Source organism: Wyeomyia smithii, chromosome 2 (assembly GCF_029784165.1).
Source record: "Wyeomyia smithii strain HCP4-BCI-WySm-NY-G18 chromosome 2, ASM2978416v1, whole genome shotgun sequence".
Classification (NCBI taxonomy): domain Eukaryota; kingdom Metazoa; phylum Arthropoda; class Insecta; order Diptera; family Culicidae; genus Wyeomyia; species Wyeomyia smithii.
In genome coordinates, this window is record NC_073695.1 from 163,284,305 (window position 1) to 163,308,839 (window position 24,535).

The 24,535-nt window shown below is 38.1% G+C and overlaps 1 long non-coding RNA gene across 1 annotated transcript; it reads right to left on the reverse strand.

Moving 5' to 3' along the window:
- Positions 1 to 2,737: 2,737 nt before the first annotated feature.
- On the reverse strand, positions 2,738 to 12,718 carry LOC129723052 (uncharacterized). The gene is made up of 4 exons (XR_008727709.1): positions 3,495 to 12,718; positions 3,329 to 3,440; positions 3,144 to 3,268; positions 2,738 to 3,091 (listed from the first exon to the last, which is right to left on the reverse strand). It is a non-coding gene; the product is annotated as an uncharacterized LOC129723052 (long non-coding RNA).
- Positions 12,719 to 24,535: the final 11,817 nt, after the last annotated feature.

A 24,535-nucleotide genomic window follows, 5' to 3' on the forward strand; every position in this document is an offset into this window, starting at 1 on the left:
TAATTCAGTTCTACAATTTACTGAATTTCGTTCAGTAATTTTATTTTTGCTGTAAACCAGTATTTCATTAATAAATTTACTGGAAACCAGTAATCGATTCAGTGATTCGCGAAAATACAGCAAAACTATTTACTGAACGGAAAACAGTAAATGAATGTTTGCTGGAATTCAGCGAAAGAATTGATATGTCAAAAAATTTTACGTCAAGCTGTCATTAGTAAAACGCGCCAAATCGCTGTGCAGCTGGTACGGGATCATCGCTAAGCTCCTGGTAGCAGATATGAAACCAAAGCTAAGTCACTGTTGGACTAGATAAACTTAAAAGTTGACATGATATCATATATATATATATATATATATATATATATATATATATATATATATATATATATATATATATATATATATATATATATATATATATATATATATATATATATATATATATATATATATATATATATATATATATATATATATATATATATATATATATCTCTAGTTCAACAGTAATTTGGCTATGATCCGATGGGCGTATGAAAGGTGGTGGCTGAGGGAAACATGGTTCCCTTGAACTAACTGGTTAACCAGTAAATTGATTTATGCTTTGCTGAATGTACAGCAAATTGTCATAGCTGACAACCAGCAAGTTGTATTTTGTTTTACTGAACATACAGCAAACGATCTGTCACTTTTATGCAGTTGGGTATTACTGAATAATCAGCAAATTTCATTTTGCTGAACAGTTTGCTGGAAACACAGCACACCAAAAATCAACAAAATTTTGCTGGTTTCCAGCAATGAAAATTTGGTGTGAGGCCTTTAGGTGGGTGATGGTAAATTCGTTTTTGCGGTGTACACAAAAAGAAAATAATACCAAGTGAACACGTAGAAACAACGTAAATTTACGTAAACCTGAATATTTTCACTGGCTTAGGTAAATAATACGCATAAAAATTGGTCGAAACAACGCAACAGTTCAATAAAATGCGAATACCTAATTTTGTGTACAAATTTGAATGAAGTTTTTGATATTGATATTAATGTTTCAAGGTATAAAATTTTACCTAAATGATGACTTCCGTGCATGTACACGGTAAGAAAGGAAAACCCATTATTGGGTACTTTTTCAACCATTTCGCCAAAAAGGGAGCCAACCCATTAAATGAGTAAACTCGATTTACCCATTAATGGGAATACCGATCAAACGTCAAAAACTGGCTACACGCTCACTCTGGATAACCCAAAACTAATCAGTTTCGCTAAAACCGTATGTACTCAAAATTGAGTAGAAGTTGTTTTACTCATTTTTGAGTACCACCGAATGTTATAAAAATTGAGTAGATATGACCAATATTATACCTGATGCGGGATGCATAAAAGTTACTCATTTTCGACTCAAAAATGAGTAATTTAAGCTTCAATGAGGGAATTTCGGAAAAATTATCATTATTGACTCGATATTATTATATTTTGCCTTTTTAATGAATTTTATTTTAAAAAAGGATAATTTCAAGAAATTTACCTTTGTTCGCCGGGACACGGGAGATCTTTGAATTTAGTCCAACCAACGAGTCCTGGTGAAAAAGAAAAATTGGCATTAGTTGCAGTCAATTATTTAAAATTATAAATTACCTACCGATAACAACTAATTTCAAACATTTCTATTTCTTCCTTTTTTCAGACGGTTTGCTTGGTTTGCTGTCTGCTTTTAATTGCGAAAAAAAAAATTAACAAAAAGAACACGAAAGCTCCAGTTACCCAATTTTGAGGAAATTTGCCGCCATGATCAAATTAATTCTACTAATTTTTTGACGTCTTCGAACAACTGAAAAAAAGGATTAAAATTCAACTCAGACGCTGAGTAGCCCAGAGTGAGCGTGAACAATTTTACTCATTTTGAGAAATGAATTTTCTCAAGAAAATGGGTGAAATTTTACCCATTATTTTATAGACTTTTTTACGTACGAATGTGTTAGTGCCACTAGTTGGGGAAAATATCTATAAATAGCTGTTTTGTTTGCAATGCTAAGTTTTTAGCAGCTGGACAATAATTCAGTTGAACACTCATTAAATGTTTTAAACTTGTTTCTGAATAAATTTTCTCATTCGTGATCAGAATTCGGAAGAAGGCGCTAAATATAATCGACCAAAAATGGTGAAAAAGTGATAAAAGTCGAAGCAACGAGATGCGATGATTTTACAGGTTGGAAGAAACAAAAGCAACTTAACACGGGTTTACACGTTTACTAGTGTGTGTTGGTGAAAAGTCACTTATCTCTATAGACCTTTTTACGTACAAATGTGTTAGTGCCACTAGTATATTTATAAATAGCTGTTTTGTTTGCAATGCTATGTTTTTAGCAGCTGGACAAAAATTCAGTTAACACTCATTATATGTTTTAAACTTGTTTCTGAATAAATTTTCTCATTCGTGATCAGAATTCGGAAGAAGGCGCTAAATATAATTGACCAAAAATTGTGAAAAAGTGATAAAAGTCGAAGCAACGAGATGCGATGATTAACAGGTTGGAAGAAACAAAAGCAACTTTACACGGGTTTACACGTTTACTAGTGTGCGTAGGTGAAGAGTCACTTATCTCTATACCTGCATCCATGCAAAAATGGAAATTTTGTGATTATCACACAAAAAAGTTGAAACAAGTGAAAGTGAATTCAATTATTTTTGATTATTTGCAAATGCATAAAAAGACTTTTATGAACAAATACAGGATTATTTAACTACTATCATCAATTGTCAGAATCGCAATTCTCTGCAAAGCTTGATTCACTTAGCATAGCCACCAGTCTATTTACACTTTGTGTTGAGCTATTTGACTTAATTTTATATGTGATAATTTCAAAAAACTCAAAAATCTTTTTCAAAGAAGGTGGAACTTTCAATTTAAAAACGCAAAAACATCTTAAGAGGATGTCCATAGCTTGCAGCGATGAAGTCCCGCACTCCACTATTTCTCCTTCAACATATAAATAAAAGTTTGTACCATTAGTTATCAAATGTGGATCTACGGGCGAATCCAAATTCCATGCGATTATTTGGCTAATTGTTCTGGAAGGATGTTGATTAATCCTGAAAAAAAAATAGTTAAACAAGCCATACAAACTTTTTCGAATAGGAATACCGAAATCCATCTAACCAGTAGCGCTGCAATTTGTTCCTCGGCCGACAAACATTCAACTCCGGCTGGGCTTTTGACACCTTTTTTGCCCAGAGTCACAAGAATTCCCATACATCCTCGCAAATAATCTGTTAAGAAGTAACTAGTTTTTAAACAAGTCATGTAACAAAACAAGATCAACCTATCACCTCCAACTGTCGCGAAGGTTTCATTCTCAATCAAAAGTCCTCTTACTAGGACGTTTTTCTGATTAGACTCTTTATCAAGTGTAGGGTTCATCCTTTCGTATGTCTTTTGGATCTGTTGAATTTAATATGTTATAAAATATATCAACTAAGCTAAGCAATAACTTACCATAACGCCATTGTAGGAACACACCAAAAATTTCTTTAACAGTTTTTTTCTCTTGCAAAAGCATCATGTGAAGACTATAAGTAACGTTTATACATTTAGGTATCGTGCTGAAATTTTTAGATACCGGGTCTTTGCACGCACAGTCGTGAGCTGTTTGAACAACTTCCGTAGAAACGATCACTTTCTCCGTTTTTTTCGCTTTGTGAACAAACTTTCGTTCTTCTGGCGCAAGATTTTTGCAAGCATTTCTGATATGCGATTGGAACATGGATACGGAACATGGAACTGCCGATCTCTCAACTTCCTAGGAAGTACCCGCGTGCTTTCCGAGGAATTGAAGACTCGCAAGTTCAACATCGTAGCGCTGCAGGAGGTATGCTGGAAGGGGACGATGGTGCGTACGTACAGAGATGGTCACACCATCTACCAGAGTTGTGGAAGCACACATGAGCTGGAAACAGCTATTATAGTGATGGGAGAGATGCAGAAGCGGGTGATTGGGTGGTGGCCAATCAGCCCTAGAATGTGCAGGTTGAGGATCAAAGGCCGTTTCTTTAACATTAGTATTATCACAGATAACAGACATCCAAGCTAGAACAAAAAACTCCAGAAATCGTGTGTAAGATTTCAAACTTTTACTCGTTTGGAATGCTAACGACATCTTTCTGCAACTTGCGACTCTAACCAGTTTAGTGATGACAGCGCTGGATTACAGTCAAAGCTGCCAGACGCATGAACATTATCACAGGTTATAGAGTCGCTGTTTTTGCAATGATATAACACTGATTTTGTAAGGTTGGTGTTTTTTTTTCAAATCAACATTAAAACAAACATATTTATCGTAAATATAAGCTGGGAAGGAATAAAATTGTCGATTGTGTACAAATTACGACTGCTCGAAATTTCTACATTAAAAACCGCAACCCTTCTTATTGCGAGAATATCGATAAAAGCTGTAAAACTATCGATTTTATTAAATCGTTGACTACTAAGTGTTCTTAGCGCCACCATACTGCGTATTGCGACATGCTAAAAAACCGTTGAATTTTTTTACACATAAAGCGAAACTAGCTTGGATGTCTGTTATCTGTGGTATTATCAACGTGCATAGCCCACACCTCGGAAGTACCGATGACGACAAGGACGAATTCTACTCGCAGTTGGAGAGTGAATATGACCGCTGCCCAAAACATGATGTCAAGATCATCATCGGGAATTACAACGCTCAGGTTGGCCAGGAGGAGGAGTACAGACCGGTAATTGGACGATTCAGTGCACATCAGCTGACGAATGAAAATGGCCTCAGACTAATCGACTTCGCCACCTCCCAGAACATGGCCATACGTAGCACCTTCTTTCAGCATAGCCTCCACCATAGACTCACCTGGAGATCACCGAATAGAACAGAAACACAAATCGACCACGTTTTGATAGATGGTCGGCACTTCTCGGACATTATCGATGTCAGATCACATCGAGGCGCTAACATCGATTCGGATCACTACCTAGTGATGGTTAACGTACGCCAAAAACTATCCGTTGTTAATAACATACGGTACCGTCGCCCGCCACGGTATAATCTCGCGCGACTGAAGCAACACGACATCGCAACACAGTACGCGTCATCGCTCGAAGCTGCACTGCCAGAAGAGGGAGAGCTTGAAGAAGCCCCTCTAGGGGATCGCTGGAATGCCGTGAAAACAGCCATCAGCAGTGCTGCGGAGGAAGTCCTGAGACACGTGCAACCGAATCGACGTAACGAGTGGTTTGACGAAGAATGTCGGCAGATTTTGGACGAGAAAAACGCAGCGCGGGCAACAATGCTGCGTAGAGCCACCCGTCAGAATGTGGAGCGATATAGACTGAAACGGAGGCAGCAAGTCCAACTCTTCAAGGAAAAAAAGCGTCGCCAGGAAGAGGAGGAATGTGAAGAACTCGAGCAGCTGCACCGCACACACGAAACACGAAAGTTCCACCAAAAACTCAACGGATCCCGCAGAGGCTTTGTCCCACGAGCCGAAATGTGTAGGGATGAGAAAGGAGGCATCTTGACGGATGATTGTGTGGTGATCGAAAGGTGGAAGCAGCACTACGATGAACACCTGAATGGCGTTCAAGCAGGAGACCACAACAGGAGCGGAGAACACGTGGTCGGTGCAACGAACGACGAAGATGTGCCACCCCCAACAATAAGCGAAGTTAAGGATGCGATCCGGCAGCTCAAGAACAACAAAGTATTTCAAGGCCAATATGAAATTTCCTGCAGATTTATGCACCAGAGACCGCAGGACTCCCAGAGTAAAGTCATCGTGGGTCCCAACATTGTTAGAAAAAACAGCTACGTACCGAAAACACTGGAATAATAAGAAACCCAGTGATCAATATTGAGAAGTAATTTATACCTTAATTAATGAGTAAACCATTGGTAGCGTGTAAGTTCCCCTACATACGATGTGCGCTCCTCATCGAATACTGTCATTCTAAAAATAACCATGTCAGAGAAATTAACCACATTGTTGTGCATGCAGAGAAAAATCGGAAGCGACGAGTCGCTCGTCTGACAAGGATTTTCCAGTGAAGTTCGTAGTATTTTAATATAATGTAGTCTTTGATTCAACAGAAAATGTCCCGAAATATGCTACTGTAATATTTTCTAATAGTTTTGATTGTTTTCTTGTCGCAAAACTATGTCAATTTAATCAAAGAACATTAAAACTGCGTTGTACTGTACTCCTGAGCGAGAAATGATCATACAATATGACATCGCTAGAAATCTTCGCGTCGCTGGACTCACCAGCAAATTGCAGAGTAGTGCTGCAGCGACAATAATAAAGTTACTTTAAACGATTATTTATTTCGAGTTATTTCTTTCTAAGAACCTATCGGCCCATTAGGTTATGGGCCCAGAAACGGTTCCTGGTCACGTATCGGTCGGATTGAATGTTATTCGGTCGTAATTACGCATCATGTAAATGGGCGATGAAAAGAAGATTTGCCACCGTGTGGCATTGTTTGATGGAAAGAATTTCCATGCATGGAAATTTCGGATGCTGATTTTGCTGGAAGAGTTCAATTTAGAGGAGTGCTTCGAGAACGAAATTGCGGATTTGGAAAATCTTAAAATCGAAGATGGTGACACGGTGGAAGTACGGCAACAGAAAAAGAAGGCGCTCGAAAAGCGACAAAAGAGGGACAAACACTGCTAATCATTAATGGTTTCCCGCATTCCTGACGATCAACTTGAACATCTACAAGGAAAAAGGACTCCGAAGCAAATGTGGGATGGACTGGTAAAAATTTTCGAAAGGAAGAGTGTAGCCAAAAGAATGCACTTAAATCGAATGATGCATGAGTTGGAGTATACTTCCGGACCATTGCAGGAGTAACGTGTGAGGAAAAAAATCCGAACAACTTTTGAATTGGTCTACGATTTTGAAGTGCTGCACAAATCGAAAAATCCTTTTCCACAAAATGAAGATCCACTTTTATATAACTGGTAACACGACTAGTCGATTCTGTCAAGTGACGATTAGTTGGGAAAAAGGCATGGTCGGAAGAAGATCGTCGTAAATTGATTTGCAATTTTTGTGAGCGAAATGAAGAAAAATCTAAAAGTGAAGTGTTCCACTATTCTAAAGATCTTGGATATAGATAAAAACAGTTATATACATTATTGACAAACTCTTCGAGAATGAAAATGCCTTCAAATAAAGATCTGGTTCTGGACGAGAATGCACTTTGCAAGAGTGCAAAGTTCGAGCGAAATTAAGGGCGGAAACGACTGGTCGGTCGGCGTAATCATATCGTGAGCTGGACAATAAATATCCGATTGATTCAAAAACGGTGAACAAGTATCTGCATGAAATAGGCTTAAAACTTCAAATATAAGTACCATAAAAATGACAAAGTAGTGTTTTGGCCAGAACTTGTATTGTCAAATTTTGCTAATGCAACTTTAGCGGATTTGCGGCAAGGCAATATCGGGTTTATTCCAAAAGGATACAATTCTCAAAATGTGCCCCAGCTGCAGTCTATTGAAACTTTCTGAGCAAATTTGAAGCGAATGGTCTACCATAAAGGTAACAGAGCGAAAAACGTCGATTGTTTGATAGAAAAATCAAGATGGAGCTCAAAACAATTGAAACATCCGGAATTCAGGAAGCTATAAAGCAAGTACCCCAGAGGATCAGGAAATCAGCGCGATGTGGAGCTGAGTTTTTCCTATGAGGTTTGTAAATGAGTTACATTACTTGAATAAACAAACAAGTATAGAAAAATAAGTTGCCCAAGATTTTAATTTGGAATTAAAAGTTTGTTCGAATTTTTTTCCTCATACGTTATTTCATGAAATTTGATTGAGTCATTCGAATGTATCGAACTGCTGGAGGATTAATCGATGACGTTGATGTTGTATGCCGTTTGCTGCTTTCTGTCGGTTAAGCATATGATATAGTAGTTACTTCACTTGAATCTCTGCCGGTGGAGCAACTAACGATGGAATTTGAAAAATGTCGTCTTCTCGATGAGGAAATCAAACGGAAGACAACAGATAATCGTCAGGTCAAGGAAGACTCGGCTGCATTCTCGGAAGGTGCTGTGCGAAAGCAGACACAAAAACAATTGTTTCTTAAATGCTTCGGTTGTCAGAAGATAGGACACAAAATCGTGGATTGTCCGGAAAGGAAGAAAGCTGAAAGAAAATTTGACAAGTCAAGTGCTTATGTTGCCGAAGAAAAGAATAATGAGGTATTGTTTTTCACATACAATCAGGTTTTGCTTTCGCATACAAACAAAGTTCGTTGGTTCATTGACTCAGGAGCCACCGAGCATATCTGCAACGATAAGAAACTTTTCCCAAAGCAAGAATTGTTGGATTCACCCATGAAAATTGCTGTAGCGAAAAATGGTGAAAGGGTAACAGAAAAATACAAAGGAAATATTCCTGTTATATCGGCTGTTGATGGCAAAATGATTACGGCAACGGTTGCTGATGCTGTGTAAATTCCGGATGCTCGTTGTAATTAACTTTAAATAAGCAAGATCGAATCAGCAGGTATGAAAGTTGTGTTCGAAGGTGGTCGGGTAGAGATTATACAGAACTCAGTGGTGGTGGCCACTGGCCAAAGATGTGAAAAACTTTATGAGATAAACTTTTATGCACAAAGGATGAAGCCGATTCTTTTTTATTTACCGGAAAAATTACTAAGGCGATGGAGTTGTGGTATCGTAGATACGGCCACCTCGGTGAGGAGAACTTATTAAAATTGATTAAAAATGGAAAGGTGGAAGGCTTAAAGGCTGATAAACGGCGATAATTCAATGGTTATTTGTGAGTCGTGTGTGTCAGCAAAACAAACGAGAAATCCATTCAAGTTGAAGAAAGAACGGCGATCAACTCGGGTGCTAGAGCTTGTGCACTCGGACGTTTGCGGGCCTTTAACGCCAGCCGGATGGAATGGTCACAAACATTTTGTGACATTCATTGACGATTGGTCACGTTTTACTGAAGTATTTCTGATTCAGTCCAAAGATCAAGTGGCTGAATGTTTTAAGGAATACGAGATGGAAATGACAGCGGAGTTTGGTGTTAGAATTTCCCGTTTCCGTTCGGATAATGGTAGGGAATATGCGGGTAAAGAAATACGATCGTTCTGTAAACGCAGGGGCATTAAAAGAGAAATAAAATAGAATCCATATTCTCCTGAACAGAATGGCGTCTGTGAGAGGATGAACAGAACGTTGGTGGAAAAGGCTCGTTCAATGCTTTTCGATTCCGGAGTTGATCGTGTATTTTGGGGTGAGGCAGTGCAAACCGCTGCGTTTCTCTCGAACAGGAGTCCAGCAAGTGCTATTGGTGCAAAGACGACACTATTCGAAATGTGGGAAGGGAGAAAACCCTTTGTTTCGAAATTGAGGGTATTTGGCTCCACTGCCTATTGTCATATTCCGAAACAAAACCGTAAAAAGCTTGACGAGAAATCTTGGAAGGGTATATTTATCGGTTACGGTATAAACGGTTACCGTATCTAGGACCCTCGTTAGGAGAGAATAGTTACTGTTCGTGATGTTGTCTTTGATGAAAATGTGCAGGCGATATGCTTGAAGCAACAGGCTCCGAAATAGTGAAGACAGTTCAAGTTGCAGATAGTTCTTCTGTAGGGAAAGAAGATGACGATGTTTTAGATTGTATTTCTGAAAATGGTGAGGAGAATGGTTCAGATAGAGAATTGCCGGATGAAGTTGATAGCGTTGAGGAGTCTTGCGGGTTTGACAGTTGTAATACGGAATCTTCAGACGAGCAACAAAATGTACCTGGTCGTGTTCGACAGCCACCAATATGGCAAAAAGATTACGATATGACTTTCGCTGGTTTCGCTCTTGGTGCCATGGAGAATGTTGATAATCTACCATGCACTATTGCAGAATTAAAAAAAAGACCCGATTGGTTGAAATGGAAAATAGCTGTCGAAGAAGAAATGCACTCACTGCGGAAAAATAACACATGGTCGCTGACAAAGCTTCCGAAAGGTCGGGAGGCTATTACGTGTAAGTGGGTGTTTCGGATTAAGCCCGGAGAAGGTGAAGAACCAGACCGATACGAAGCACGGCTAGTTGCGCGTGGCTTTACACAGCGATGTGGTTTCGATTATAGGGAGACCTATTCGCCGGTTACAAAGTTGAAAACATTGCGGATGATGTTGGCCATTGCAAATCATGAGCGAATGTACATACATCAAATGGACGTACACACAGCATTCCTCAATGGAGACCTTAACACAGAAATATTTATGACACAACCTGAGGGCTTCGTACACGGTGATGGATTAGTATGTCGACTTAATAAATCCCTTTATGGTCTCAAGCAAGCTTCAAAAGCTTGGAACGATAAATTTCATCGTTTTCGGCTTCAAAAGAACGCTTGGTGATCAATGTTTGTACGTACGAGGTGATGAACAAAAGAAGATGTTCTTGTTGTTGTATGTTGACGATATCTTGCTATTTGGGCATGATCTTCGAGAGATCAAAGTTGTGAAGAACTCTCTGTCGAAAGCGTTTGAAATGGTGGATTCAGGTGATGCATCAAGTTTCCTCAGAATAAAAATTGAGCGTGACGTGGAGCGTCGTATTTTGCGAATTAGTTAGCAAAGGTATCTACAAGATTTGTTGAAACGATTCAACATGTCTGATTGCAAACCAAGTTCGGTTCCAATGTAGAGTCATCTGCGACTGGAAAAGGGAGTGGAGTCGAATCGTACATCAAAAACATATCGAGAGTTAATTGGTTGCTTGATGTGTGTCACGTTGACCACTCGACCGGATCTGTCTGCCACAGTGAACTACTTCAGTCAGTTCCAGAGCTGCCCAACGGAAGAACACTGGACATATCTGAAACGTGTTTTACGATATGTTAAAGGATCAGTGGGTGTTGGTTTGGAGTACAAAGTAGATGACAGAGAACCGTTGTTGGTAGCGTTCTGCCGACTGGGCGAATTATGTTGTAGATTGGCGCTCTGTTACAGGCTATTTATTTAAAGTTTTTGGGCGACTTGAAAGCAAAGGACGGTTTCTCTGTCATCAACTGAAGCAGAATTGGTGGCAATTTGTGAGGATGGTGCGACTTCTGGAGGAGTTGGGTTTTCAAATCAAATTGCCGGTTACCTATTTTGAAGATAATCAATCTGCAATCAAGGTGCTTGAAGAACCAAGGGATCGAAGTAAGCTGAAACATATTGATGTCAAGCACAGTTTCGTGAAAGAATTGGTACAAGATCAGTGCATTAAATTGAAATATTTACCGTCAGAAAAACAGGAAGCTGATATGCTAACCAAGGGATTATCTGCAGGGCCATTTCAGCGCCTGAGAGCTGCGGTTGGCCGTGTAGTTTGCATAAATTAATGAGGGGTATTGAGAAGTTATTTATACCTTAATTAATGAGTAAAACATTGGTAGCGTGTAAGTTCCCCTACATACGATGTGCGCTCCTCATCGAATAGCAGAGATGCCAGACTTTTTTTTGGCAAGTCTGTATAATCCATAAAAATGTCTGTATAAGTCTGTATACCGCTGCGAAAAAAAGTTACCGATACATTGATACCTAATTATTTGTCGACCTGTCAGATTGTTTTGTTTTATTGCTTGTTTTGATTGTTCTTTTTCGAGGCTATCATAGTTGGTAGATTAATCGATAACTAATTTATCTTTAAAATCTAAGTAACACATAGAAGTAAGAGTCTTTCCCGTGATAAAAATCGTCGTTCGTCGTAATGTAGCTAAACTGATACATGATGGCAGAAGTCTCGCGGTTATAAAAATAGTACCTTCAAGGTTTGGGACATTTTAAGCAATTCTTCAACGTTGGATATTGCTCCGAATGGAACAAACGGTCTTTTCACCAATATAACCTGCATGGCAATCGATCGAGACAATCAGCTGTTTGTTACTGGGGGCGAAACAGGCAGATTAGTGCCCACGGGGCCGATAAAAACCCCGATAGCCTGACTCGATTCCCGTTGTCATGATTTCACTCTCAAAAACGCATGATTAATATGTTCAGCAAAGTGTTCAGTTCCTAGTTCACTTTTTCCAGCAACGGCTACAGTGACTTTTGGTTTTTGTGTTCGTTTTTTTGTGTATACTGGTAAAACCATTATGTAGAATATCAGATATCTGTGTAATATCTGTATTATACTAAATGTCTGTATAAAATCTGTAGGCTTATGCGTGTCTGTATCGCAACACAGAAAGTCTGTATAATACAGATTTGTCTGTATATCTGGCATCTCTGTCGAATACTGTAATTCTGAAAATAACCATGTCAGAGAAGTTAACCACATTAATAAAGTTTCTTTGAACGATTTATTTCGAGTTATTTCTTTCTAAGAACCTATCGGCCCATTAATCAAGAACATCAGCTCGATGTGACCGATGTGATAGACAATCAAGCTTCGGTGGAATCGATGGAGACGATAGCGAAGACGGAGAATCATAAGATATCCGCTGAGCTAGTGGGTTTCGAAAAGTTTCTGAAGTAGAACACTTCTCTCAGGAAATTCGGCTACATAGGGATGTGAAATGAAAATCTAAAACCGAAAAAAGTGAAAAATATTTCAAATGCCAATAAATCGGTTATTATTCGATGGATTTCCTTCGTTCTTGCAGCAATAAATTGGAAAATCTTCTAAGATTCTTCTCAAAGGAAGATAATTGGAATTTTATTATTCACACTATTGTACTATTGAAAATAGTCAAGCCTTGTCAAAACGAAAAATTCGACCTCTGATTGGTCGTTATATGATTGCTTCCCAAGGGGCCGTTCCTAAACCACGTGGTCATATTTTGATCACTTTTTTTACCCCCGTACTCCCCAGTGGTCTTTCGTGGTCTTTTGGCCAACCCCCCTCCCCCCTTGCGACTTAAACCACGTGGTCATTTCGTCCCCCTCTTTATGACCACGTGGTTTAGGAACGGCCCCCAAGCACGGTCGACAGAATCATATACCTTGCAATTTATAACATGCTATTTGGCCTGTTTCAGCCGAAGCCGCTCATAATAGTTCTAGACAGCGACAACAGCAGTCGTCCTCCATTAACAGCAGCACTAGCAGTGTAGTGGATACCAGCGATGGCGGAGAGCGGCCACAGCTGTGGCGTAGCAATGGATAGCGCACTAGTTGCAGCGGATTCCAGCAACGATAGCAGCTGGGCCAGCTGATGCTGGGACAGTGGATACCAATGGCAGCGTACCGCGGCCACAACTGTGGCATGGCTATGGATAACGCACTAGTTGCAGCGGATCTCAGCATCGATAGCAGCGAAATGCAGTCTCTGTGCGATAGTGGGCACTAATAAATGCATTCAATGAAAAGTTGACTCATTTTGACAACACGTGAGCCGTCTAGTTTTGAGTGTTAAATCAGCTTTTCACTGTTTATTTTATCACAAGGAATATTTTATTCACACTGTCAGATGAGTGACGCAAAGATGTGATCGGCATCTTATCCGATACTGAAATGAACAACAAATTGTCCTTTTCAGGATGAAATAAAAACTTGTTTGAAGAGTTAATGTTTTCTAACGAGTTAGTTCACATTTTTACATTTGTTAAAGTTTTAAATTTTACTTTCTCTCCGTGTCTCAGAACGTACTGAATTATCTTTTCGTTTAGTCATGAGCACGACATCCAAAAAAATTTCATCTCAAAATTTGAAAATTGTCAAGCCCCAACCATGACAACTTACTATATTATTGAAAACGGTCAATCCTTGTTGAAGCGCGAAAGTCGATTGATCTGATTAGTCAACGTTTATTTACTAGAAAAAATGACTGACACGCAAGCAGCCGGGTTATCTTTCATATAAAAGTATTCTACTTAAACCTTGCGGTCGTGGCTTTGCACACAACTCTTCTGTTATTTTTTTGTTGTGTTTCGATGAATATTCGCCCCGACGGAATTAAATCATCTCCTCCACACATATTGAACTGTCCGTAAGCGAATCTTTGGGAAAATCACCAAAATGGTTGCTATCACATTCACCCTTGAAGAAATTCCTATTCTCTGCCCTCATAGAGTAAACAAATTAAAGGTGGCAGCACCGTAACTCCGTCAGAACGAATTGCAGAGGGCAATACTGTCGGAAATTTGAGGTTGCTGTAGTACAAGTCGCGGTTGCTGCTAAGGTGAATAGCGCGTAGTTTGTGTCATATTTTTTCTTCTATTTCCCTGGCGAAGTGTAGCACTGTTTTTTGTGTAAATCATGCTTAATTTTCGCGCAAAGTACTAACAACAATCTTAACAGGAAACAAGTTTTCCCGCACGAATAGCGCAGTAAATTCTCTAACTACCTAATACATAGTGACATATTTTATAGAAAGATTTTCGGGGCAGACAACAAATAGTTTTAAAAAACGAAACACACAGTATTCATTGCTTTGATGAACCTGCGTGCAAATGCAAAACTGAAATTTTCCACCGTTGAGTTATAGAAGATAAAAATTTTGCCTAACAATCATTGGCTCAAAAATTTCAACTTGCAATCGTCAGTCTACATACCGTTTACGATAAGAAATTTCCACAAAACGCGAAGTAAAAATATAAAAAAGGGGGTACGGTCCGACAGAGAACCTCTGTTGCTGGTGCTGCTGACCGTGGAGTAATTCAATTTGCCGTTTGGCTATTGATTCGGGTGAAATTTGTGCTACGTGTATTGCATTGTTTGCATTCAAAATTGGTGTATAATCGAAAAGGGAAATCTTCGAACAGTCCCTATCATACATTGTGTGCAAAAGAATAGTTCCTTTAAAAATATCAAAGCTCCCAGTGTCAAATCAAACACCTGCTGAAACATGAAACATTGTTGTTAAATATTAGCACAGATAACAGACATCCAAGCTAGTTTCGCTTCATGTGTAAAAAGATTCAATGGTTTTTTAGCATGTCGCAATACGCAGTATAGTGGCGCTAAGAACACTAAGAACACAGAACGATTTAATAAAATCGATAGTTTTACAGCTTTTATCGATATTATCGCAATAAGAAGGGTTGCGGTTTTTAATGTAGAAATTTCGAGCAGTCGTAATTTGTACACAATCGACAATTTTATTCCTTCCCAGCTTATATTTACGATAAATATGTTTGTTTTAATGTTGATTTGAAGAAAAATAACATGAGGGTTGTCACAAAGCCACGACCGCAAGATTTAAGTAGAATACTTTTACAAGAAAGATAACCCGGCTGCTTGCGTGTCAGTCATTTTTTCTAGTAAATGAACGTTAACTAATCAGATCAATCGAATTTTGCGCTTCAACAAGGATTGACCATTTTTAATAATATAGTAAGTTGCTTGTCATGGTTGGGGCTTGACAATTTTCAAATTTTGAGATGAAATTTTTTCGGATGTCCTGCTCATGACTGAAGGAAAAGTGAATTATCCTTTATACTATTATTATACGTTCTGAGACATAGAAATAAAGTAAAATTTATAACTTTTACAAATTCAAAAATGTGAATTAACTCAAGAGAAAACATTAACGTCAAGGTTGCATATTCAATTTAGGGGTGTCAATTCCGTTCAATTTGCCGCGTGCCGGAAGCTCGCTGCACAAGTATAATTTTCTAATTTGATGTATGACAAACTTGCAGTCTTAAAGTAATGCTACAAGTTTGTTGAAGAAAGCAATGCTCTAGCTCTTGTGCCTAAAGTGTGAGAGCCCATATTCAGCGGGATGTTCAGCCGATATTCGCGGTGAATATTTTAATATTCACCGCGAATATTGACTGAATATGGGCTCTTACGCTTCAGGCATAAGAGTTAGAGCATTACACTATTCGACAAACTTGTAGTTCTACTTAGGGTCTACTAGTTTGCCATACATCATGTTTCTAAATTGTACTTATGAAGCGAGTTGTCGGCACGCGGCGAAAAAGTACCCTTAAATTGAATATGCAACCTTGATTAACGCTTTAATCATCAGGTTTTTATTTCATCCTGAAAAGGATTTGTTTGTATTGTATTTGTTGTTCAATTTAGTATCGGATAAGATGCCGATTACATCTTTGCGTTATCACTGATAGTGCGAACAAAGTATTCGTTGTGATAAAGTAAACAGTGTAATGCTGATATAACACTCAAATCTAGACGGCTCACGACGTGTTGTCAAAATGAGTCAACGTTTCATTGAATGCATTTACTAGTGCCCACGATCGCAATGAGACTGCATTTCACTAAAGTGCCTCACTGCATCAGGCGCTATCGATGCTGAGATCCGCTGCAACTAGTGCGCTATCCATAGCCATGCCACAGTTGTGGCCGCTATACGCTGCCATTGGTATCCGCTGTCCTGCATCAGCTGGCCCAACTGCTATCGTTGCTGGGATCCGCTGCAAATAGTGCGCTATCCATTGCTACGCTACAGCTGTGGCCGCTTTCCGCTATCGCTGGTATCCACTGCACTGCTAGTGCTGCTGCTAAGGGAGAACGACTGCTGTTGTCGCTGTCAAGAACTATTATGAGCGGCTTCGGCAGAAACAGGCTCTTATATAGGCCAAATAGCATGTTATAAATTGCAAGGTATATGATTCTGTCGACCGTGCTTGGGAAGCAATCATATAACGACCAATCAGAGGTCGAATTTTTCGTTTTGACAAGGCTTGACGATTTTCAATAGTACAATAGTGTGGATAATAAAATTACAATTATCTTCTTTTGAGAAGAATCTTAGAAGATTTTCCAACCTATTGCTGCAAGAACGAAGGAAATCCATCGAATACTAGGGTAAATGACCCAATAGTGGAGGAGCTAAGCACGAGTTATGCATGTTTAGCCATGTTTTGGCTAAGATAAACGAGTCTAGCTGGTACTTTTCATTATTTTCTGTTGAAATGGGCTCTACTTGATAGTTTTGCACCTTAAAATTGACTTTAAACACGTTTTGAGGCTTGAAATTAACAAAAATATGCTGTACGCTTTTGCTCCAATAGTTGCGGTAGAGTTCCTATAGTTGCGAATGCGTGTTCCTATAGTTGCGGTATATAAAACATTCGTGTTTGCTTGGTTAAATGAAGGTTTTTTCTCTAGACTAACATTTAAAAAGGGCTGAAGTTTTTGAGCAGTGTTTTTTTATAAACCAACGTATCTGGATATTGACTGATATTGAAAAAAGTTGTAAAGGAATGACTTTTAGAAAATTGCTTGAAATTTTATATAAGATATTGGAAAATTGAATTTGAGATCCTACATGCATGAAAAATAAAAAGTGATTTAAATTTTGATTTTTTAGATAGTCAATTTACCTAAATCTTTTTTGAACGATTCAAAAAGTTTTTCTAACAAAAATTCAGTCATGTTTATGAAACATTTTCAACGTAAAACAATGTTGGACATAAAAAAGACTAATAGCGCTCATTTTGAAATGCTTAGAAGAATTTTAGACGACTAAAGTGTTTGTCTATAAACCTTGGTTTTTGGAAATCTGAGATAACAGTTTCCATATCAACTCACTTTTTTTTTAAATCTTTTTTTTTGTTCAAGTAAAATTTTAAACACTATCCTAAACGTCTCTTTCTCTTGTGTTTCTCTTGAAATCACCTCTATCACCTCTGCTTCGTACCATGTCTGCGCCTACATTTTCTACGTTAGTGTTTACTAAAAGAGCCATCTAGTTTCTGACTGTACATACTGCGAAAGGCTCGTCAAAAGAATTACAAGACCATAAGCAGTGAGTAAGCATCTATTAAGAGGTCATACATAAGTAACGTAGCATTTTAGGGCTGAGGGCGGCAGACTTTGTGCCCGATCATGTAAACGCGGGGGTAGGGGAAGGTGTGGTAATTTTTGAACCCAACCTTCCCCTTCCACAGTGATAAGTTACATAATTTACGTATGTCCCCTAGTACCTACTTATCCTTAATATTCGCAATTAGTCCCACATAATCTTTTCTAATAAACGTAAATCAGAAATGCGGAACATACCGCAACTACAGGAGAACAGTGTATCCTGTGATCCAATAGTGGAGGAAGTAATTTATAGATAGTATGATCACCAATTAACGAACTTCACCTGTGAAACAGTTTCTATAATAATCTACTATCTGGGAAAATAATTATATGAGCATTAATCGTACCAAAAACACACACATATCTTAAAAACTTTGTGGACAAAATAAGAAAATAGGTAGTGAAGGGTGCCTTCCAGGTAAGTTTCTGAAAAATACAGTTTTTTCCAGTAGTTTGGATATTTTCAGTACATATTGATATAGTAACGTATGTACTTATGTTTAATCTATTGTTTCTTCAACATGTAGCATAAGAAATTCACCTCTAATTAATTTAAACGATGAATTTAAAAGCGATACCGCAACTATTGGTGCTACCACAACTATTGGATCATCTACCCTAATAGATTCTAGAGTTTTGAAAAATAATTCATACGAATGTTTATGAGCATGTTCCGGTGGAAAGTACACGGAACAGAAGATATGTAAATTCTTTATATTTGTCGGATATTATTTCTTCAGAAGAGCAGAATCATTTCAAATCGCCTGGAAATACGCGAAAATTTAATCGACCATTTTTGATTTGAATGAAACTTTGCACACGTATTGCACACGCTTAGCAAACTGAGCATTTTTCACAGGTGCAGAGATTTTTTACACCCATGAGTTACATTCTAAAAGGGCGTATGCCTTTTGGCATAGGTTTTATTCGAAGCATTGTAGCCCAGAAACCATTGGTTGTATAGAAAAACTGTCTGAGAATGAGTTGTAGGGAATAAAAAATGCACCATAAAAAAAATATACACTGTACAAAAAATTTTTTTTTGACCAAAAAAAATTAAATTTCAATTTGAAAAAAAAGAGTTGAATTTTTTTCTTATTTTTCTTTCAAAGAAACTTGACGTTAATACGCAACTTTTAAAAAAAAGTCCAGGATGGAGAAATGAAAAATAATTTTTTTATGGTAGATTAATTTTTTTATGAAAATTCTAATTTCAACATTTTTCAAAATATTTGTATTCTGATGATTTTAAAAGATGCAGAGAGTCATTTTAAATCAAAAAGCTCTTGGTAGTTAACATTCTAAAGGCACTGGTTTTCGAGTTATTTCTAATTTAAGCTCGAAAAATCATAATTATTTGGGAAAATACACGTTTTTCTTAATTTGTCCATGGTTCTCCAGCAAAAACCATACGTTCATTGGAATGCTTGATCAAAAATATACAATTCATTCTATGACAACAAAACGATTGGGCGAACGGTTCTCAAGAAAATAGTTAAATGTTTTAAGTGATATAAATATATATAAGAATCAAATATTTATTTTCGAGTTTTATTATCTCAAGAACATATTTTTTCATGACATAGATACTTTACAGAACTAGTTTCACCTTATATTTCATATACATCATAAGTAAATGATTCGTCATCTTTTGAAAACAGCTTCGTTTGTATCTTAATTTCTGAAATCGAAACAAAAGAGTAATACTTTTGTGTGGCAGCTATTATTATACATTTTTTGAGAATATTGCTCCATTCTGTTACTCCTTGTTCATATTCTTCATATTATACCCAACTAAATGACATTTTTGATGAATTTTTATTACTTTTCTGATTAGACCAATCATACAACTCTTTTGCGCTTGTAATGGGATGTTCATGTTCTTTAGCTAAACTTGCATTTCCTGCCATTCGTTTTAATATGCCATCAATGGCATCGCATGGGCCTTTAACATGAGAAGTCGCAAAAAATGCCACTGTGCATCGACGTTATATTTTGTTTTGAACTTGCAAAGTTTTTTCTATTTTTATATTGTGAGGCAGCTCCATCAGACATTAATATCGCTTTTTTCAAGTCTATTGTTGTTTTCAAAAAACTCACTAATTTGGCAATGAACACCTGAACCGCAACAGTATCATGATGGAGTACTCCCGATATTATGATGAAGCTGATATTCTTAAGTGTTCCAGATTATGAATAGTAAACAACGTAGGGATGAATGGTGGCTTGACTATCATTCCAATAACTACACGAATCACAAATTGATGAAGACGTATTAAAATGAGCTTGACTGTTCAATATTTTTAATTTTGCAATAACGTTTTTGTTTAATTCGCGTAAGCTTGATAAGCACCGATGATCAGGAAAGGGTTTACAGCATTTGGGCTTGGTGTATTCCATTTTCACTTTATTCATCTTCATTAAATGCAAACTGTTACTAACACATCTGGAGTAGTGCAATCGTATTTATATACGAAAACAGATATTATAGGTAACCCAGTAGTTATTGGTTGCTAACTTTACAAACAGTCATTATTAGTAAACAAGTAGGTAGTGTTGCACGACAAACATATTTTTTTATAAAACATTCGGCAAGGGGGAACGTGTAGGTAGGCTAAGTTTTAGCGCTTGAGTTATTTATCCAATCGTTTTGTTGTCAAAGAATGAATTGTATATTTTTGATCAAGCATTCCAATGAACGTAAGGTTTTTGCTGGAGAACCATGGACAAATTAGGAAAAACGTGTATTTTCCGGAATATAATTAATTTATCGAGCTTAAATTTGGAATAACTCGAAAACCAATGCGTTTAGAATGTTTACTATCAAGAGTTTTTTGATTCAAAATTAGTCTCTGCATCTTTCAAAATCATCAGAATACAAATATTTTGAAAAATGTTTGAATAAAAATTTTTATAAAAAAATTAATCTACCATAAAAAAATTATTTTTCATTTCTCCATCCTGGACTTTTTTTTAGAAGTTGCGTATTAACGTCAAGTTTCTTTAAAAAAAATAAGAAAAAAATTCAACTCTTTTTTTTTAAATTGAAATTTAATGTTTATTTTTAATTTTTTTTGGTAAAAAAAAAAATTTTTGTACAGTGTATATTTTTTTTATGGTGCATTTTTGATTCCCCAAAACTCATTCTCAGACAGTTTTTCTATACAACCAACGGTTTCTGGGCTACAATGCTTCGAATAAAACCTATGCCAAAAGGCATACGCCCTTTTAGAATGTAACTCATGGGTGTAAAAAATCGCTCCATCGGTGGAAAATGCTCAGTTTGCTGAGCCAAATACGTGTGCAAAGTTTCATTCAAATCAAAAATGGTCGATATTCGACCATCGGTGATTTGGCGCGATCTTGCTCAGAAGTAAAGTCTACATTGATAAGTGTCAATCTGTCAGTCTACATTCATAAGTGTCAATGAGCAATTTGATGCACACTTCTTTGTTGTTGCACTTTCAAACTGTCCAGTCCATTTTGGTGGGAAGTGCGCAATATAAGACAGTAAATCCTAAACAACGTCGTGGTTAAAAAAAACGTGAATCGAACAACACGGTTCGTGTTTCGAGTGTGAGATCTCGCCTAATTAAGTTTTGTTTATTATTGTCTTCATGAACAGTATAATCACAGACAGACGTCCAAGTAAGAACAAAATTGATCGGAAATTCCGTGTAAATTTTCAAAGAGAATTGCGTTGTAAATCACTTGTATACTAGCGCCGCCTGATGAGCTTGTCGCTACAAAATTTTTTTTTTCACTGGTAGCGCTATCTGGTTACGAATTGCTACTACAAAAATCTTTACACAAATTTGGAACGCAGCTTGGACGTCTATCTGCGGTATAATGGTATACTTGTAGCACATATCAACAGACATAACACGTCAAACAAATTTTCAAAAAAATCATCGTTTGGATGGTTCCAGTACTTTACGTTAGTAACACTAGCACCATCTGCTGTCGTGTTCGCGCTGCGTCATGTATTTCGACATCAGCGCCAACGTTACTGCATTTGTCAAATGGGGAACTACACAATATGTATGAGATTGCATGACAGCGCCCCAGACGACGTTTTCGTGCGATGACTGTTATTCGATTGAAAATTTGAAATGAATGTTTTTTGTGGCGATGGAGCTAGGTTTCAGTGTTACGTCTGTTAGTCTGTGCTCGTAGCATAAGCATTCTTCTCCCGCTATCTCCCCACCTTCATTTGCCTCATTGAATGAAGTTCACCACTAATCTCAGATAAAAAAGGGTAAAACGCAACAAAGTGTGTTCGGCAGGATGGGGTAAAATGTCTCTAATTTCATTTCATCTTTGTTGAGCTGAAAAACTGTTTTAAGCCTGAGGCAGGCACCCATCAGGGTCGCAAATGCCAATCCGGACGTTGCCGGATGAGATATTTGCGAGAATCTGTTCGTGATGTTATGAACTTCCATTCCTCCGATGATTATATGCTCGGATTCCGCGAGATTTGATAACTTTTTAAATATTGAAAATGCTCGAAAATACGTAAAAATCACTAATTTCTAAAACTTCTTAAGAGTAGCTATAATTTTTAATTTCGGAATTTCTATCAACCGGTTTATTAGCATTGAACATAAAGAACTCATTTCCTGCAAAATATTTATCAATTATCATTTTTTTGATGCCTGGCACAACTTGTTACTATAAATGGTTCGATTCCCGAAAAAATGCTTGAAAATTTGTCAATGTTTACAGCGCTCCCAACATATGATAATACCGTTTAACGTTCATCGAGTGATGGCATTTTGTGGAGCATTTATTTAAGCTGCATTGTCATTGACTTATTTTCGAATAAATATGTTAATCAATGATAAAACCAAGACTTAATGTTTGTTTTCAGTACAACGTGCACTTTCAATGAATGTCTTATATTGTGTGTAAGCATGTTAAATTTAATTTTGATGCCATGATGAATTTACGATTGGTAGGCAAAATTTTGACGGCAGCACTCCCCTGATGGCAACCGAGAATATCGGACAGCAATATCGAGTCACAATATCGAAATATCGATAATATCAAGGACAACAATATCTCTCAAAAGTATCGATATTGTGATGAGTAAATATCGATGATATCGAATATTGATAAAATATCAGCAACCTTAGTTCTGATCGATGGTCGGCACCTAAGGGGAGACAACTGGGTATAGATTTGCATCCACTTTGGGAACCACTCACTGATTGGTTGAAATCAAAAACCCCGAGTGCGTTAAAATTTATCATCAGGCTTGCTGGCAGTGTTGCTGAACAACATGTTTTGTTGTTTTGATTTATATTTTTTATGATGTCACCTGTTATATTCTAAAATAATTTCAAGTGAACATTTAAAATAAAGTACAGAGCGTACAATTACGGGTGTAGTAAGAGATCCGACTTTGATCATCACTTATATCAATTACCAAAAGATTCAAGAGTGCGCAGGAGTCATGGGCGCAACTACGAGGGGGCTAGAACGTGTTTAGCCCCCCCCTAGAATTTCCCAGAGAATGATTGTATTCAATATATATAAATTCCATACTACTTATCAGAGCATCAAAATCAACACAAATTGAGATGTCGTCATTCATTGGCTAAGAACTAGTTCTGCACCCAGATCGATTCTCAACCCTTGCTCTCTTACTCACTTTACCAGTCAGACGAGAGCGGTAGTAACTCTTGTTGTATCAAGAAGTCGCCAGTTTACTCGGTTTTGGGCTGTGTTTCACCAGTTCCCCAGACGTCTCATCACTCGCAAGTCTCTTTCGATCTGGTCGAGCCATCATGCACGCTGCGCCCCTTAATTTCTTGTGCCGGTAGGGTTGCTGAAAAGAAGTGATTTCACATGGTTGTCGTCCGGCATTCTTAAGATGTGACCGGCCCACCGCAACCTATTGTCTTTCGCCAGGTGTGTAATGGGGTTCTCTCCAAGCAGCGATTGTAACTCATGGTTCATGCGCTGTAGCCATTATCCGTCGTCCGCTTGTGCTCCTCCGTAGATAGTCACCTTCTGTTCGCCGATAGGCACCTTCTGTTCGAAAATATCAAAAGGACTTCCATAGAGGACTACCGGTTATCAGGGTTTTGTAGTTTTTTGTATCGAAGTGGTCAAGTCCGATCATCACCGTGATTGGTGCGTACGTTTGTAATGTCTGAGAAGAACGGGCCGTCGTTGAGAACGTGGTCAAGAAGTGACTTTGGCTGTGCGGGCCGATAACCGGCTTATATAAGGCTATCCTTCCGTTCATGTCCCCAACGACGATCTTGATATCTCTACGCGAGCAGCTATCGTAGAGTTTCTCCAGCTGTGCGTAGAACGCTTCTTTCCCTGCATCAGGTCTTCCTTCGTGAGGGCAGTGCACATCGGGAATACTGTAGTTGTGGAACCGGCTCTCAATTCTCAACAAACACAACCTGTCGCCGATTGCCTGCCGCTTTGGTGGTACTGTGCCTTGCGGCGTCAAATCCACCGTACCTTCTCTCCTTTCAGGCAAAGCTCCTGGAGCGCGATGATGTCGAAGTGGCGGGGTTCTAGCTGATCCAGCAGAATTCGGTCGACATCCGGGTCGTTAAGCGATCTACTGTTACATGTACTGAGCTTCTAATCGTCGTCCTTATTTCGTCGGCTGGGTCATTGCCGATTGTTCCGGTTCGTTTTGAATTCTTGATTCTCCGTAGTATGTTTATTTTAGTATGCTGCCTCACTAGGGCTGCGATACCTAGTCTCGCGACGGAGCTGCCGCCATGGATGTAGCTGGCGAGA